Source organism: Salvia miltiorrhiza, chromosome 1 (assembly GCF_028751815.1).
Source record: "Salvia miltiorrhiza cultivar Shanhuang (shh) chromosome 1, IMPLAD_Smil_shh, whole genome shotgun sequence".
Lineage (NCBI taxonomy): Eukaryota > Viridiplantae > Streptophyta > Magnoliopsida > Lamiales > Lamiaceae > Salvia > Salvia miltiorrhiza.
In genome coordinates, this window is record NC_080387.1 from 6,345,452 (window position 1) to 6,362,120 (window position 16,669).

A 16,669-nucleotide genomic window follows, 5' to 3' on the forward strand; every position below is an offset into this window, starting at 1 on the left:
AAAGAAATCAATTTCCTTGGCCATGTCGTGTCTGCGAGAGGAATCAAAGTAGACCCAGCAAAAGTTCAAGCGGTAAAGTGGAGAACACCGAAATCCGCAGTTTTCTAGGATTAGCAAGGTATTACCAATGATATATTGAGGGCTTTTTGAAAATAGCTAAGCCATTGATGCACCTGCTAAAGAAAGAAGTTAAATTTGAGTGGACGAACGAGTGTGAGTTGAGTTCTCAAGAGCAGAAGAAGAGAATTACCACTGCCCCAGTTTTAGCCGTTCCAAAGGAGAACAAAGAGTATGCAGTCTATACAGACGCATCGAAGAATGAAATGGGATGTGTACTGATGCAAGATGGAAGAGTTATTGCATATGTCTCACGACAACTCAGGCCGCATAAGGTGAATTATCCGATGCATGATTTAGAGTTAGCAGCCGTAGTGCATGCTTGAAAGGTTGGAGACACCATCTTTATGGAGTACGGTGTGAGATATACACCGATCACAAAAGTCTCGAGTACTTCTTTGAGCAAAAAGATCTGAACATGCGACAGAGAAGATGGCTAGAGTTGGTGTAAGATTACGATTGCAGGATAAAATATCACCCTAGAAAAGCTAACGTTGTCGCTGATGCGTTGAGTAGAAAGAATCAAGGAGAGTTAAGATTTTTCCTTACTCAAGAAGAAAACTTGATCAAAGAATTCGAGATTGAGATTGGAGGTAGTGATACCACCTCAAACGACGGAAATAGTGATTGCTACATTGAACGTTACATCTGACCTACGGTCAAGGATAATCACAACTCAAAGAGAGGATGAAAAGATGGAGAGGTTACGAATGAAGATTCAAACCGAGAAGATGGAGAATTATCAATAAACGACAGACAAAGCCATATTATTTGATGGAAGAACGTATGTGCCTGATAGAGAAGAGTTGAAAAATGAAATCATGAGTGAAGCTCATGACACCCTTATACAGCACACCCAGGAGGTACAAAAATGTACCAAGACTTAAAAACGAATTTTTGGTGAAAAGGAATGAAACGAGAGATAGTGCGATTGCACGGAGTACCGATGACGATTACATCGGATCGAGATTCCAGATTTACTTTACGTTTCTAGACGAGCATGTAAAAAGAGTTAGGTACTAAACTGAATTTTAGTACAGCCTTTCATCCGCAGACGGATGGACAATCCGAAAGGACTATACAAGTTTTAGAAGACATAATTAGAACTGTTGTGCTAGATAGAGGAAGTCAATGGGAGCAAGTTTTGCCCCTGATCGAGTTTGCTTATAATAACAGTTTTCACTCGACTATTAACATGGCTCCATACGAAGCCCTGTACGGACGAAAATGTAGATCCCCGCTTTATTTGGGATGACGTTGGAGAGAGAGAAAGTGCTTGAACCAGAAGCCATTGAAGAGATGATCGCCATTGTGCGACAGATTCAATAGAGAATTAAAGAAGCACAAGATCGCCAAAAGTCTTAGGCAGACACTAGGCGAACATAGATTCATTTTAATGTAGGAGACAAAGTTTTTTTTAAAGTTTCCCCATCCAGAGGAGTACATCGTTTTGGAGTTAGAGGAAAACTCAAACCGAGATATATATTAGACCCTACAATATACCCGAGAAAGTAGGCCCTGTTGCCTATAGACGTGCGTTGCCTCCGAGCATCGCGAACGTTCATAACGTTTTCCATGTTTCACAATTAAGAAAATACGTGTTTGATCCAAAACACGTCATTCATTAAGAAGAAGTGTCCCTAGAGCCGGACTTGAGCTACGAAGAGGCCCGATGCTATTCTGGACCGAAAGATCCAGCAACTGAGAAACAAGTCAATTCCTTTGGTGAAAATCCAATGGAGACATTATGGGCAAGAGGAAGCAACATAGAAAATTGAAAAGAAGATGAAAGAGAAATATCCCGAGCTTTTTCCCGAAAGTGAATAATTCAAATTTCGGGACGAAATTTTTTTTAAGGGGGGTAGGATGTAACACCCCGTACTTTTATGAGTAGTAGTAGTGTCGAGACACTACAGAGAGTACTACGGTACTGAGATATGAGATTATAATTAAAATGAGATGGAGTAATGATGATAAATAGAGATACTGAGCATTAGAGTTACATTATTTTGATGAGACGAGTTATTCTTCTAGATGGAGATATGAGTCTGATAGAATCAATGATGAGGATAGAGAGTGAGTAGTTTGAGAAAATGAGTTGAGATAGAGATGCTGATTGAATTGAGAAAAGAGCATAATTTATTTTTCCCGATGACGGATACAGAGGTATCTGTGAGATTAATTGTCCTATTGTTAATAGGAACATCTGATTAAGAATAGAGTTGAGATAAGTGAGTGAGAAACCCTATAGAAGGGAGAGTCGATCTGAGAGATGATCTAATTGAGAGATGATTGCTGATTGCTTTGATGTGAATCGTATCCGTGTTTTATCTGAGATGGTTTGAGTGATTGTCTACGTGACTATTTGTTACGATGATGTGAGTATGATTTGTTTTGTGTTATGTTAACACGGATTATTTTCAAGATTTTGGAGAACGAGATTATTTTTAAAATCGGGAAATAGCATACAGCTATTATTATTTTGCATATCAGTATTTTATGAGAAATATTTTACTGATATATATATATATATATATATATATATATATATAAGTTTATGATGAGATGAGATTTTCCAATAGTTTGAGCTATTGTATTTTTCGATGAAGAACTACTGAATGTAATACATTGAGGAAATAAGGATGTATAGAGTTAATGGTTGAACGTTGTTAATGTTAAAAATCTGACCTTGGAGTTCTGCTATGGCGTGGGAGTTTTGCTCTGGCTTGCGAGCTCTGCTCGGGACGCGAGCTCTGCCCTGTCAGAGGGGAGCCGAGTCCTCTGCCCTGCCAGAGGGGAGCCGAGTCCTCTGCCCTGCCAGAGGGGAGCCGAATCCTCTGCCCTGCCAGAGGCGAAGGCATTCGTCTGCCCAGACAGAGGGGAAGTCAGTCCTCTGCTATGCTAGAGGCGAAGGCATTCGTCTGCCCAGACAGAGGGGAAGTCAGTCCTCTGCTATGCCAGAGGCGAAGGCATTCGTCTGCCCAGACAGAGGGGAAGTCAGTCCTCTGCTATGCCAGAGGCGAAGGCATTCGTCTGCCCAGACAGAGGGGAAGTCAGTCCTCTGCTATGCCAGAGGCGAAGGCATTCGTCTGCCCAGACAGAGGGGAAGTCAGTCCTCTGCTATGCCAGAGGCGAAGGCATTCGTCTGCCCAGACAGAGGGGAAGTCATTCCTCTGCCCTGACAGAGAATGCATTCCTCTGGCGAGCATTTCTCTGCTCTAGTGCAGAACCTACTTTTGAGAGAGAGGAGTCAAAGCAAGTGGATAAACATTGTTAACGGATAAGATATTTTATGCAAGTGGATAATTAAGCATGTGTTAATTATCCAATACTTGATGGCTAAGTAAAAGGGGTTATATAAATAACACCTTTCTCTTTCATCCCCATAACAGACGTCCCTTTCCTCTCTCTCCTCTCTTTTTTTTTTCTTTTCTCTCGACTGTCATTATCCAACGCCATTGATGAGCTAGTTAAAAAAACTTTGTAAGCTACTTTTTATCCCATAACCACCGATTAAACCAAGCTGAAAACACTCGTATATCCATAAAACAAAAGCTGGACGAAGGTTTGAGCTAGGAATCAAGAAAGTGGAGTTATACTGTTCGTTATACAGATCATAAGAGTAAGTCTCTAAACACATGAATCTACTTATATCTAAGCTTTATGAGCATGTATATAGATGATTAGAGTATTAAAACAACTCCTAATTCAAGTTGAAGATCATGAAGAGAGTGAGGATCGAGTATATAAATGAGCCTTAGAGATTGTAGTTATGATAGTTGATGGATTAAAATGATGATTAGAAATGAGTGATAACGAATATGAGTTCTTGAGTTAATTTGAAGATTTGAGTGGTTATATGAGTTCTTGAGCATGCTATGATGTTAAGTGATGGTTTAGATTGATGATTAGAAGTGATGAAATGAGTTTTGGTATGAGTTTGTTGTTGAGAATTATGATGTTGTATTCAAGATAGAGATGTTTTTGAGATATATGATTTTTGAGTCCAAATTGGAGAAATTCCGTAGGCCTACTGACCTACTGTGATCGATGGTTTGTCGATGTCTAATAGCTTTGAAAATTTTATAGAAAGTCCCTACATGAGTCTTGAGTACCCTGATAAAATTTTAAGCCATTTCAACTTCGTTTGATATTTCTTTAAAATACAAAACCTAAACTGCACATTACTACCGAGAAATTCAGAGAACAGGGGAAAGAGTCATTCATTTCAGTAGCTTCCTATGTGATCTAGCTTTCCAAATTTTTATGGTATCAATATTATTGTGTTAGCTAGATATCCACTAAGATTGAGCCCAGTTTGACAACGTTTACTGTTTTTCAAAAATTGTAACTTTCGATTGCTCAAAACTGCCAGAAATGGTAGATCGTGGTAAAAATGTCATATCTCTCAAACAACTTGGAGTTTTCGACTCTACTTTTTTTTAAATGAAACTAGACTCGTAGATCTTTCTTTTGGTATGAGTCTCGAGTCCAGGAGATGTCGGAGTCAGAACAGTTTAAATTTTGAAGTTGAGTCAGTGTATAAACAGAGCATGTTTTGATGATGTTTGATTGTGATTGCTTATGTGCCTTATGTGATTGTGTTGCCTATGTGTTTGAATGAGATTAGACGAGCCTTATATGAGAGATAAATCGAGACTTAGAACCATGTTTTTTCTTGAAACCTATCCTTGAACTTAAGGATTTGAGACGAGTGAAGAGTTTATATAGAGTTGAGTAAGGAGATAGAATATGAGATAGAGCACGAGTTAAGGCTTGAGAATTAGTCAAATGAGTTTCTAATCGAGATTCATTTTATGACATGAACCTTCGATGATGATGATGATCCCTGAAGACACGAGCAGAGCAAGGTAATAAGTAACTCTGCTTTGACGGGAGATTTTGAGTAAGGTCTTCAGGTGGGCATTATTTTGAGTATACAGTTTAAGAGCTTTTCTAAACTGTTTTAAATGATGATGAAATTATGAGATGTTTTGATGTTTTGAGATTATGATGATGTTTGAGAATTATTGACTTGCCAATATTTTTATGATGATGTTGAGCTTGTATGTTTACCCTCTACTGTTGAGATGAGACGATCGGGTCCTGGGCAGTTGATAGCTATCCTGCCAGGGCTAGTGTACACTGAGGTGACTGTGAGCCGTTGAGCGAATCGGCCGGTCACGGTGCTTGAGAAGGAGGCCTACTTCTCAGTACCTGAGTTGAGATGATGATGAGTTGTAGATGTGGTACTTACTTGCTGAGTTTTGACTGCAGTCATTTGAGTCATTTCATTCATTTATTAATGATGTTGAGTTTTAACTGCTTGCACAGGTTCCTTTAAGATATAATTCCTGTGTATTGCTGAAGTGTGGCAAGTTCAATTTATAGCTCTATGAGCAGCTTTGTTTTTCGGCGATATGTCCACTGAGTATTTATGTACTCACGCCCTGCATGTATTTCTAAACGTGCAGGATAAGCGGAGGGGGAGTATGGTGCGGTGCTGGTGGGGAATGTTTCGGGTTGACGTTTTCTTTCTCTATCGTATGACTGTTTTGTCGATAGAGTTTCGATATGAAGTTATGTTGTTTTAAATCAAGCATTTTACTCACGATTATATGTCTTCATACATATAGTCGGTTCACCTTTCGTTATCAAACTCTGAATATTATGACTCTATATAAAAATTGAGTTATACTTGTTTTGCTTTTCATGTTGAGATTCCTGATATTTATCGAGTTATGACGATATTGACAAATATACCCTTTTGATGAATTATGATGATCTTTCCTTAGCACGTTTCTTTGTGAGCTTCCGCTGTTGATCTATATATTCTTTCTATCTTTCCCCTTTCTTTTATTAGTCGTATCGATACTCGGTCCCCGCTATTACTAGTGTCGGGATCGGGCTGCGACACTTCTCGAGGGAGGAGAAATCCCAACTCTCCCTGATTCTCTTCTGTTTAACACGTCAGTTACAACGTTAGCCTTTCCAGGGTGATAATTCTTTTCACAATCGTAATCCTTCACTAACTCTAATCGTCTTCTTTGTTGCTCAAAGAAAAATTTGAGACTTTTATGATCGGTGTATAACTCACATTATACTTCGTAGAGATGGCGTCTCCATATCTTCAAAGCATGCACTACGGCTGCTAATTCTAAATCATGCGTTAGATAATTTACCTCATGCGGTATCCACTTGCTTTGACTCCTCTCTCTCTAAAGTTAGTTCCGCACCAGAGCAGAGAAATCGGCGCCAGTGCAGAGGAAAGCTTTCAGCTCTGTCGTCAGAGCAGAGCAGAGCTCAACTTCAGCTCGGCTTCCGGAGCAGAGCTCAGCTACAAACTATCGAAACATAAGATATCTTTTCCTTCTTGCATCAGCACACAACCTAGACCATTTTTCGATGCATCAATGTAAATTGCATACTAAGTCTCTTCTTTAGCTCTCGAAAACTTCGTTCACAATCCTTCGGCCAAACGAACTTGACTTCTTCAAGCCAAAACTCACATAAAACTTCTCAACTCACAATCTCTCTAACGCGATCTTGTCTAGGTATTCGCGAAAAACGCGGTTCATGAGATCCATGAATACTGCCGGAGCATTCGTCAATCTGAAAGGCATTACTATTAACTCATAGTGTCTATATCTCGTACGAAATGCCGTCTTCGGAATATCTTCCGATCATATCTTCAGCTGATGGTATTTCATTCTCAAGTCAAATTTTGAAAAAGTGCTCGCTCTTTGTAGTTGATCGAACAGATTATCGATTCGGCGTAACGGATACTTATTCTTTATCGTCACTTATTCAACTCTCGATAATCGATACACAACCTCAAGCCTCCATCCTTCTTTTTAACAACCAGAACTGGTGCTCCCCACAAGGAAACACTAGGTCGAAAAAAAAACTCATATCTAGAAGTTCTTGTAGTTGCAGTTTTAACTCTCGCAACTCTGTGGGGGTCATTCCGTATGGCGCTTTCAACGTCGGTGACGCGCCGGGCTCCAAATCAATCATAACCCAAGCTGTCGGTCTGGGGTAATCCCGATAAAGTCTTAGGGAAAAACATCTTTATACTCTCGCACGACTGGCATCATCAACGTTTGCTTTGGATTTGTCTCTCTGGCTCAGATATACAACGTACGCGTTGTATCATTTCTCCGCAAGAACTTTCTTACTTGCAGTGCCGAGATGATCAGCGTCTTCTTCCATTTTCTCTCAATACCAATGAAGGAAGTAGGTTCTTGGCTAGGTGGCTGAAAAGATATCTGTCTCTCCTTGCATTGTATCTTCACATAGTTTTCCTCTAACCAGTCCATTCCAAAAATTATATCCTAGTGCCACATAGGCATCAATCTCAGGTTTCTCGTCTCGAGCTTAATCGATCTCAACTCGAATTCTAAGTTAGGGCACACGGATGAAACCGTAGTGGTTCAGCCTGTGGGTGTGATTTCTCTTTAGAGGTTGTGGAACAGGCTCTTCGTTCGGTGTTAAACAAAATACTGTGGGCACACCTTTCAATTCGTCTATATATGAAAATTTTCCTCGATTCTTGTCTGGTGCTTTCTGCTCAAGCGCGAACAGTCTCTGGTGATGAGGTCGATTCGCCTACGGGGCTGGTGGTTGCCTTCTTGACTGACATGGTCGAAAGGCTGGCTGTTGTCGATGTGGTAGAGGTAGCGGTAGGATTCCCTTATCGCTTTAAGTTGCGGCCGAAACTGACTCGATCGTTCTCCGCTTCCACTTTGCTGCCGATTCGGACACTGGTTCGAGTAGTGCCCGACCCTTCCGCAGGTGTAACAACTATTCTGTCCCATCTTGCATTCTCTCGAATGTAATTTATTGCTCTTCGACAAGGTGATATTTCTCGTGGTTCTTGAAGGTTTACTGCTGCTGGGGCAGTTGGGCCAACATAAGGCCGTTTGTCTCAATTTTGATATTGCGGTGGCGCCTTCTGACTCTGCCACGGCTTCTTAGGGCCTTGACTTCGGTCGTCTCATTTTCTTCTCCCTTCTTGCCCTCGTTCAGAAAAAGGTGGATTGCACGTTCGAGTGCTCTTACCCACTTTGGGGTGCTGAAGCTCAAATCGCTTTCTCTGGCTACATTGCCAGTTCTATATCAAATGCTCTATTTAATGCTTCAGTACTCATATCCGCACTCCGACTCGTTAAATCGTTTCAAAATCTCTTGTCTCAATCATAATCGAAACAATTCTGACATCTTCTCGTTCATCTCTTCTCGATATGTGGCATACCGAACCAAGTCGTGAAACTGACGTTCGTATTCAGCTACGATTTTATTGCCTTATCTCATATCATCAACTCTATTTCTTTCAATCGGTTTCTCTTTCTCGGAAAAGTCTAAGGGGACATATATCATCCTTAGAACGAATTCTCATAACTCACAAATCATAAGACTCTTACTCAACATCATATTATTTCCTTAGTTCTCATACTCAACGTCAAAGACATATTTCATGTCTATCATCGTAACATCAGCTCAAAGCTCTACTCAAGCATAGGGACTCTATGGTCATCGTCGTATAGACATATAAGGAAATTTTCTCTTTCGAGAACTCTTACTAATCGCGGGGCATAACGGAAATAAAACATCCTGTAATACTACGACGTTGCTACTTCTATACTAGTCGTCATCTCAGTCTGCTATCGTGGAAAACGTCATCTGTTCTAATCTGTCATCTCGATCTCCTTGAATCTGCTATCGCCTATTCTGGCTTAGCATCACTTCTTCTCATCCTCGAAAGGGTTAGCTTTCTACATACTTGGCTAATATAAGAAAATCCATAATCGAACAGTTGTGCTCGTCCCGTAATAATATATTCTACGACTGCTCTCGTAACTCGTGTTTTCTTCCAAATACTCTTCTTGTTATGCCATCCTAGTTACCTAGACATTCCTAACTCTTGTCGGATGTGGTAGGGACTAGGATGTGATGAATAAAAATCGTCTGATCTTGAACAAGACGAGCTCAAGTAATGGAATGATTCCATAATAGCCAGTGCTATCTCAAGGATAATGAAGAAGTTACAATCAAAGGAAGATCAAAAGCTAGAACAGAAACTAAGATAAAAACTGAGATGTAATATGATAGGAGTAAATCAATACTGGAAGTAGAAGCAATCCACTAAGTGGAAAATGAATAAATTGTCCACTGTTAAAACTAGGGGTAAGGATTTCCCAACACAAATGGCTCAGGCCCGAACACAGTGGATTCTGGAAAAACAAATTCTCAATAGCAAATAGTTCATCTCATATAGGAGTTCAAATGGATGCAGAAAAATTTTAAAACGACCAAGCGGGATAGTGACTCAATAAATCTACTCTCATGTTTACTCTAGCGATGATAAACGTGGTCCCGGTGAAAGTACCTCTATTACGAAGTACAATTGGTCAAAAGTATCTATGCATCCCATGAAATCTCCATAATACGTTCGCCCTATTAGGGTCGTGTCTATAAAACGCGATAAAATCTCTAACTCTTATCGTATTATCTCAACTATTGGTCTTTCTGCTTCTCTTCTTCATCCTCTTCTCGGTTTATGTTCCTTTCGTTCCCTCTTCTTCTCGGAGGTATACTACAAGGGAAAAGAGTTATATAACTATCGATGTCGAAACTAGCCGTTCATCAAACAAAATACTAATTCTCTTTTTCTCACTTCGCTTCTATATCTCATAAGTGATCTCAAAATTCTCAAAATTCTTGTCCACTCTAGTTCTCGTTTATCATCAAGCATCAACATCATCATCATTCTCAAAGCTCTAGTAAAGATAGTGAAACTCATTAATCATCAACACCTCTGTATATATATATATATATATATATATATATATATATATATATATATACGGAAAACTGCCTCTATCTCTCAAGGTCTTTTACCAAAGTAAGGTCTTATGTACCAAAGCCCTAATTCCAAAATGATGCTCTAACTATACAAGCATCATAGGTACTAAGCACCTATAGATATATATATATATATCAACTATACATCTAACATATGTACGCGTCTACTAAATACACGTGATCGCTAGTCATCATCTCCTGAAATCCTGCTCGTCACATCGTCAACCTCCATATCTATCGTCGCTCGACTCATCCTCGACGTTGGTGTCCACCACCGGACCATAAACCGGCACCTCAAGAATAGGTGCCCATGTCTCGACTCCGTCAGCAATAATATGATGCTGCAATGGCTGGGTCCGTCCGTAGCCGACCGTCATCTCTGGAGTCTCCTCATCCGGATCCTCCTCATCGTTATCAACGTGTGCTGGCCGAGATCCTCCCTCCTGGGTGTCTCGGGACGGTGGATATAAAATCGAGTGCACATACTTCTGAAAAGCCAAAGTGCCTAGCTCAGGCAATGGGGCAACCCTCGGATAAGGATCAAAGGGAACTCGCTCAATCTGAGGCTCAGTAGGAACAATCGGCTGTGAAACATCAGACTCAAGAGAAACCGGAATTGGATCAGTTGGGGCTAAGTCCGTCCAGTATATACTCCCTGAACCATCGCTGCATCACTGTCTCAATATAACTCGGCATCTCATCCTCGTTTGGTACGGTGGGGCATTGACTACACTAGCCTCAACATCTCTCCTCATATTCCCAATCAACTGCCTCGCATCAAAATTCTTCATCTCAAACAATTCCATCATCAGAACAATACATAACTCATTAGTGAATCAAACTCAGCTCTCATCAGAAAAGCAATAAGAAACAACATCAACCTCTTACCTCGTTAAGCCGGAGGAGATGGGGTGCTGGGGTTTTGTTTCACAAAAACTCTCTCTCAAACTAGTCTAAGAACTCAAATTAGACTAGTACTCAATCTAAAAAGAGTAGGAGCAATCAAAAGTTCAACTCAATCAAGCAATTAACTCAGAGCAGACGACCTGCTCTGATACCACTCTGTCGCAGCCCGATTCCCAACGCTAGTGATAGCGGGGTACGAGTATCGATACGACTAAAATGAACGAATAAAGAACAATAAAACTAGACTGAACATCGGGCGGAAGCTCACATCAAAACATACTAAGGCAAAGCATCATAATTCGGCTCAAGGGTATATACGTCAACATCGTTATAACTTCTTGAATATCAGAAATTTCAAGAAGAACAGCAAAGTAGGTACAGCTTATTTTTCATAAAGAAGCATAAAATCAAGAGTAACACAGCAAAAGGCGTAACAATTATATGTATGAAAACATATAACCGCGAGTATATTACTTGATTAGAAAGGAATGAGTTATCATCTTACTAAGGTTTTATCAATATCAGAAGGAAAGCAAAGTACATCATCCTTAAGACTCTAACATCAAAGGAAAGCAGCAAAGAAACTTCATCAATGAAACAATCCCCACCAGCACCAGTCCAATCTCGCTCCATTGCTTAGTCTGCACATTTAGAAATATATGCAGGGCGTGAGTATATAATACTCAGTGGGCAAACGCCGAAAAACATGAAAGGCGCTCTTAGAGCTATATGTTTGGAACTTGCCACAACTCAGCAATACACAGAAATAAGTTAGCATGAAAGAAATCTGTGCATGCAGTTTTAAATAATCATAACTTCATAAAGAAATGATAGCGCTATCAAAATACTCATCATGTATGTACCACGTCTACAACTCATCATTATTAAAGGTACTGAGAAGTAGGCCTCCCTCTCAAGTACCGGACCGGCCGACCCGAAGACGGCTCACAGTCACCTCTGTGCACAAAATCCCGCTTGTGGCAGGACCGAATTCGTCTCATCAATAGAGGGTAACATACAAGCTCAATATCAAAATTTGGCAAGTCACACAGTTCTTAAACATCATTTAACTCAATATTTGATAAACTCATAATATCATCATCAATCATTTTAGAAAGCTCATACGATAAACGTATACTTAAAATATTGCCCACCTGTAGTCCTTCGCTTAAGCTCGGATAGGAATAGGTGACTTACTTCTTCGTCTCGCTCGGGTCTTCATAAATCATCAACATCATCACGAAGGTTCATGTGATAAAACAAACCTTAGTTAGAACTCATTACTAAAATTTAATCTCGTCTCAACAATAACTTCTCACTCAACGTCTATTTACCCAATAAAACTAAATCCCTAGGTATACTCAACATCTAAGGATTCTCACATCCTACTCTCGATTTAACTCTCAACTCGGACTATACTTATAGCAAACAAGCACATAGGCATGTACAAACACATAAGCATACAACTCACATATAAACATATCACAAATAAGTAAACATAAGTTTAACTCGGAGACTAGAGCAAAGAAATGCTCGGTGGTCAAAGTGGAACAACTCAGTAGAGCAGAGCAGACTAGCTCGGCAGAGCAGAGAAGAAATACTCGCCAAAGCAGAGGAATGCTCGCCAAGGTAGAGGAATGCTTGCCAGAGCAGAGGAAAAATTTACGTCAGGGCAGAGAAATGAACTCTCTGTCATACCAGAGGAATGACGAACTCTCTGTCATAGCAGAGAAATCACCAGTCAGAGGAATCAATCGTCAGAGGAATCACTCGTCAGAGGAATCAATTGTCAGAGGAATCACTCGTCAGAGGAATCAATATCTATATATCAGAGCAGAGAAATGACTTTGCTGCCAGAGCAGAGGAATGAATTCTCGGCTGAGAAGAGCAAGACTCAAAACAGAACAGTGCGGACAAGAGCAAACTCGAAAATTCATCAACTTTTCATTCCCAAACATCAAAAATTACTATCACTCAACATCATAGCCAACTCAGAAACTCATTTAAACATTACATTCATCAAACATCACGTTAATCCTTTCATCTATTCATGCTCATCATCAAATCATCATTCAAGATATAACCTCAAGGATTTTCCAAATTTAAATCAAACTGACTTTTGTAAAAATTTGTGTCTCAAGACTAAGCCTTGCAAAACACACCTTAATCACCTCAAATCATCACATATAATATCTTTCTCACCCCAATTTAAGAAAAGAACCAGAAATATTTTTAAAGGGCTTGAACCCTACTTTTCGAAAATGAAGAAAAATGAGGAGGGGAAAGTTTCTCATTCTTCAATCATCCTTCTATACACATATATTACATAATAAAGTCTAGAAACGATTAAAACACTTACTCAAGTAGTTCAAGAAAAGGAAATCTTCTCTCTATTCTTCAAGCACAAAACTTCTCGAATCTTCTTGAATCAAGAGTAGAAAGTGTTTAAGGACTAGATTTAGTGGAGGATTTCACCATATATAGATACGTCTTTAGAAGCTTGAGCTTAGTCTCCAATGGAGGAGAAAAAGAATGGCGTGAGGGAGAGAGAAGAAGGTGAAGGGCCGAATCATGAGAGTGACGGAAAGGAGAGAGAAAAGGTCTTGTTTTAACCTCCAATCTTACTCTCTAAGCTAAACACATTTAATGCCCAAATAGTACTTTGTCTCCCCACTTGGCCAGTTGTCTAATCCCACATGTGAGGATAATTAATAATGAGTGTGAGTGTAGGAATGTGAGGTGGAAATTAAATCATGTACTACCACAATTACTCAATTATAGGTGCACACGTATCAGGTAAATCACATAACGTCAATCAAATAGCTCACAAAGTTGTCACGTAAACAACAGATCATCACTCGTTATTAATCTAATCGTCACTCTAGCTTAATCCTCTTTATAGTGACTCTCAATCACTACCTCGACTCTATCTCTCGTCTTTCATCGCAACTCAAAATCAATTTACATCTCTATCTCAACATCATTCTTAATTCTATCAACATCTCTATTTTTCTCATATTACCATCCATCGATAACTTCCTCTCGATTTTAGTAAGCTAGTCTTTAACTCTTAAGGTTCTTAATAGTATTTCGATGCTATTTCAAGGTAACCAAAATACGGGGTGTTATATCATCAAGGGTTCTCTCTCTCTCTTCCTCGACTCTATGTCAAACTCATTATTCCTATTTCTCAATAGGACAGTCAATCTCTGATAACTCGGTATCCGGTAATTCTATTCCCGGTAGTCGGAAGTAAAATAAAATCTCAACTCAATTCAATCAGCATCTCTAACACGACTCGTTTCTCAAATCTCATCACTCTAACTCCATCATTGGTTTGTCCACTCATAACTCTATTTAAAATAAAATTTGTCTTATCTGGTCATAAAAGAAAATAATCTCGCATCTCGACATCTCAGTATTCTAAATAGTGTTAAAACACTATCTCACAACATAAGGAAAAGTACGGGGTGTTACAATTGGGCCCACCGTGTTCTCCCTTTTTTGAAAGGGAACATCAACACCCTGCACGCCCTGCACCATCGGACCCATCGTGTCCTCCCTTTTTTTGAAAGGGAACATCGACACCCTGCACGCCCCGCACTAGCGGGCCCACCATGTTCTTCCTTCTTTTGAAAGGGAACATCAACACCCCGAACGCCCCGCACCATTAGACCCACCGTGTTCTCCCTTTTTTGAAAGGGAACATCAACACCCTGCACGCCCTGCACCATCGGGCCCATCGTGTCCTCCCTTTTTTGAAAGGGAACATCGACACCCTGCACGCCCCGCACTAGCTGGCCCACCATGTTCTCCCTTCTTTTGAAAGGGAACATCAACACCCCGAACGCCCTGCACGTTCGGCGCTCCTCCATCATCCATGTTAGGGGATCCCCAGCCTCACCTTCCTACGCCCTGCGCGCCCGACGCTCCTCCATCATCCATGTTAGGGGATCCCCAGCCTCACCTTCCTACGCCCTGCACGCCCGGCACTCCTCCATCATCCATGTTCGGGGATCCCCAGCCTCACCTTCCTACGCCCTGCACGTACGGCACTCCTCCATCATCCATGTTAGGGGGTCCCCAGCCTCACCTTCCTACGCCACATACGCCCTGCACACCCGGCCCTCTCGCATCAACCATTTTTGGGGAGCCCCAGTCGAGTCTTCCTATGCTCGCCCTACACACCCTGCGCTCCAGCCAATCATGCGACACACCCACCTCTTCTCCGGTAGCCCCCCTCGAAAATCATAGCCCAGGACATACGGATCACACGAAAATCCTCAACTCCATAGTTATGATATAACTAAGGAGTGGGGGACAAGTTGTAATGGACAGAATCCGTGTCACCCGAAATTATGCGACCCAACGGGCCAGTCCAATGATGCGAGTCCGTACGTGAAAGAAACCTATAAATCAATAGTTGTTGGATACCTAGGGAAAATAGGAGGACATGAAAGGTCGTTTCCGGAGAAGTCGAAACCGTTAGGGTTTCAAAGAATATTCTAGAAACCCTAGTCGCCACCCTACAGGCCTAGAACATATATATACACCAGCCTATTGACATAATTAGGGCACGGACAATCATTCATTCCCACTCTTACATTTTGACACGAACGCTAACTCTGACTCTCTCCGTTGTTCCGTTCTGCCGCCTCGTTCTCAACTCTCAAGGGCTCCGATCACTCACCTAGCCTTGCTAGCCCGGACGTCCGTCGTCTCTTGCTCGACTTCACTCCTTAGCTCTGACTCTGATCACCGGGACACCCTGATCGCCCGGAGAACAATTTCATTTCTGTTTATTTTCTCTTATTCATCATCGTCATTACGTTATTTGCATTTATTACTTATATCGATTGTTGACTTGAGCGTCGGAGGCCCTTCCATAGATACCCCCATCGGTGCTCCTCGGAGGGCTCTAACGTTGCTTGTGGTTTTAGGTTGCTAGTGCCCATCGAACTTGACGTTACCGACGTCGCTTCCGTAATTGTTGGATTCATCCCCTACAGACTCCATCTTGTTGAATCTTTCAGTCAACAAAGCATATTGACTGAAGAAGTCCTCGGGCTTGAGTTTCACTGGTTCCTTTGTCTGCTTCTTGCTTTCTCTCGCTGAAGCTTTCAGTGCTGCTCCTTTTGAGGTTGATGGACCATCTTCGTCTGATCCTCCAGCCTTCTTGATTCCAAGATTTCTCTGGATGTCAAACTCATTTGCCAAGAGGTCAGAGAAGAGCTAGTTTGTCGGGAGCTGACTAAATCCAGGCTTGTTCTGTTGAGCGACTGAATAGATCTGCCAATCTCCTCGCAAAAGTGCTCGAAGAATCTTCAGGTTGATTTCTCGTTGAGTGTATTTGTCCTTCGAGATGGATTGAACTTCATTCAGGATTTGGTTGAATCTGAGTTCCATCTCGTCGACAGATTCATTCTTGAGCATGAGGAAGGAGTCGAACTTCTGACAAGCTATGGACAGCTTGTTCTCCTTGATTTCCTCGGATCCTACGCACATTCTTTCAAGAATGTCCCACATCTCCTTTGCAGTTCTGCACTTGATAATCTTGTTGACATGCTTGTCTGGAACTGTGCCGGAGATGATACTTTTGGCGAGGTTGTCTAGCTCATCCTGCTTCCTTTCTTCTGTGGTGAAGTCTGTCTTCTGCTTGATCTGGACCTCATCGTATGGATCCCGAGCTGGGTCAACGGAAACTCTTTTGATAATTTCGGTGATGATAATTGGTCCGTTGGTGATGACTTTCCACATTCGGCAATGTTGGGCGGTGAGGAAG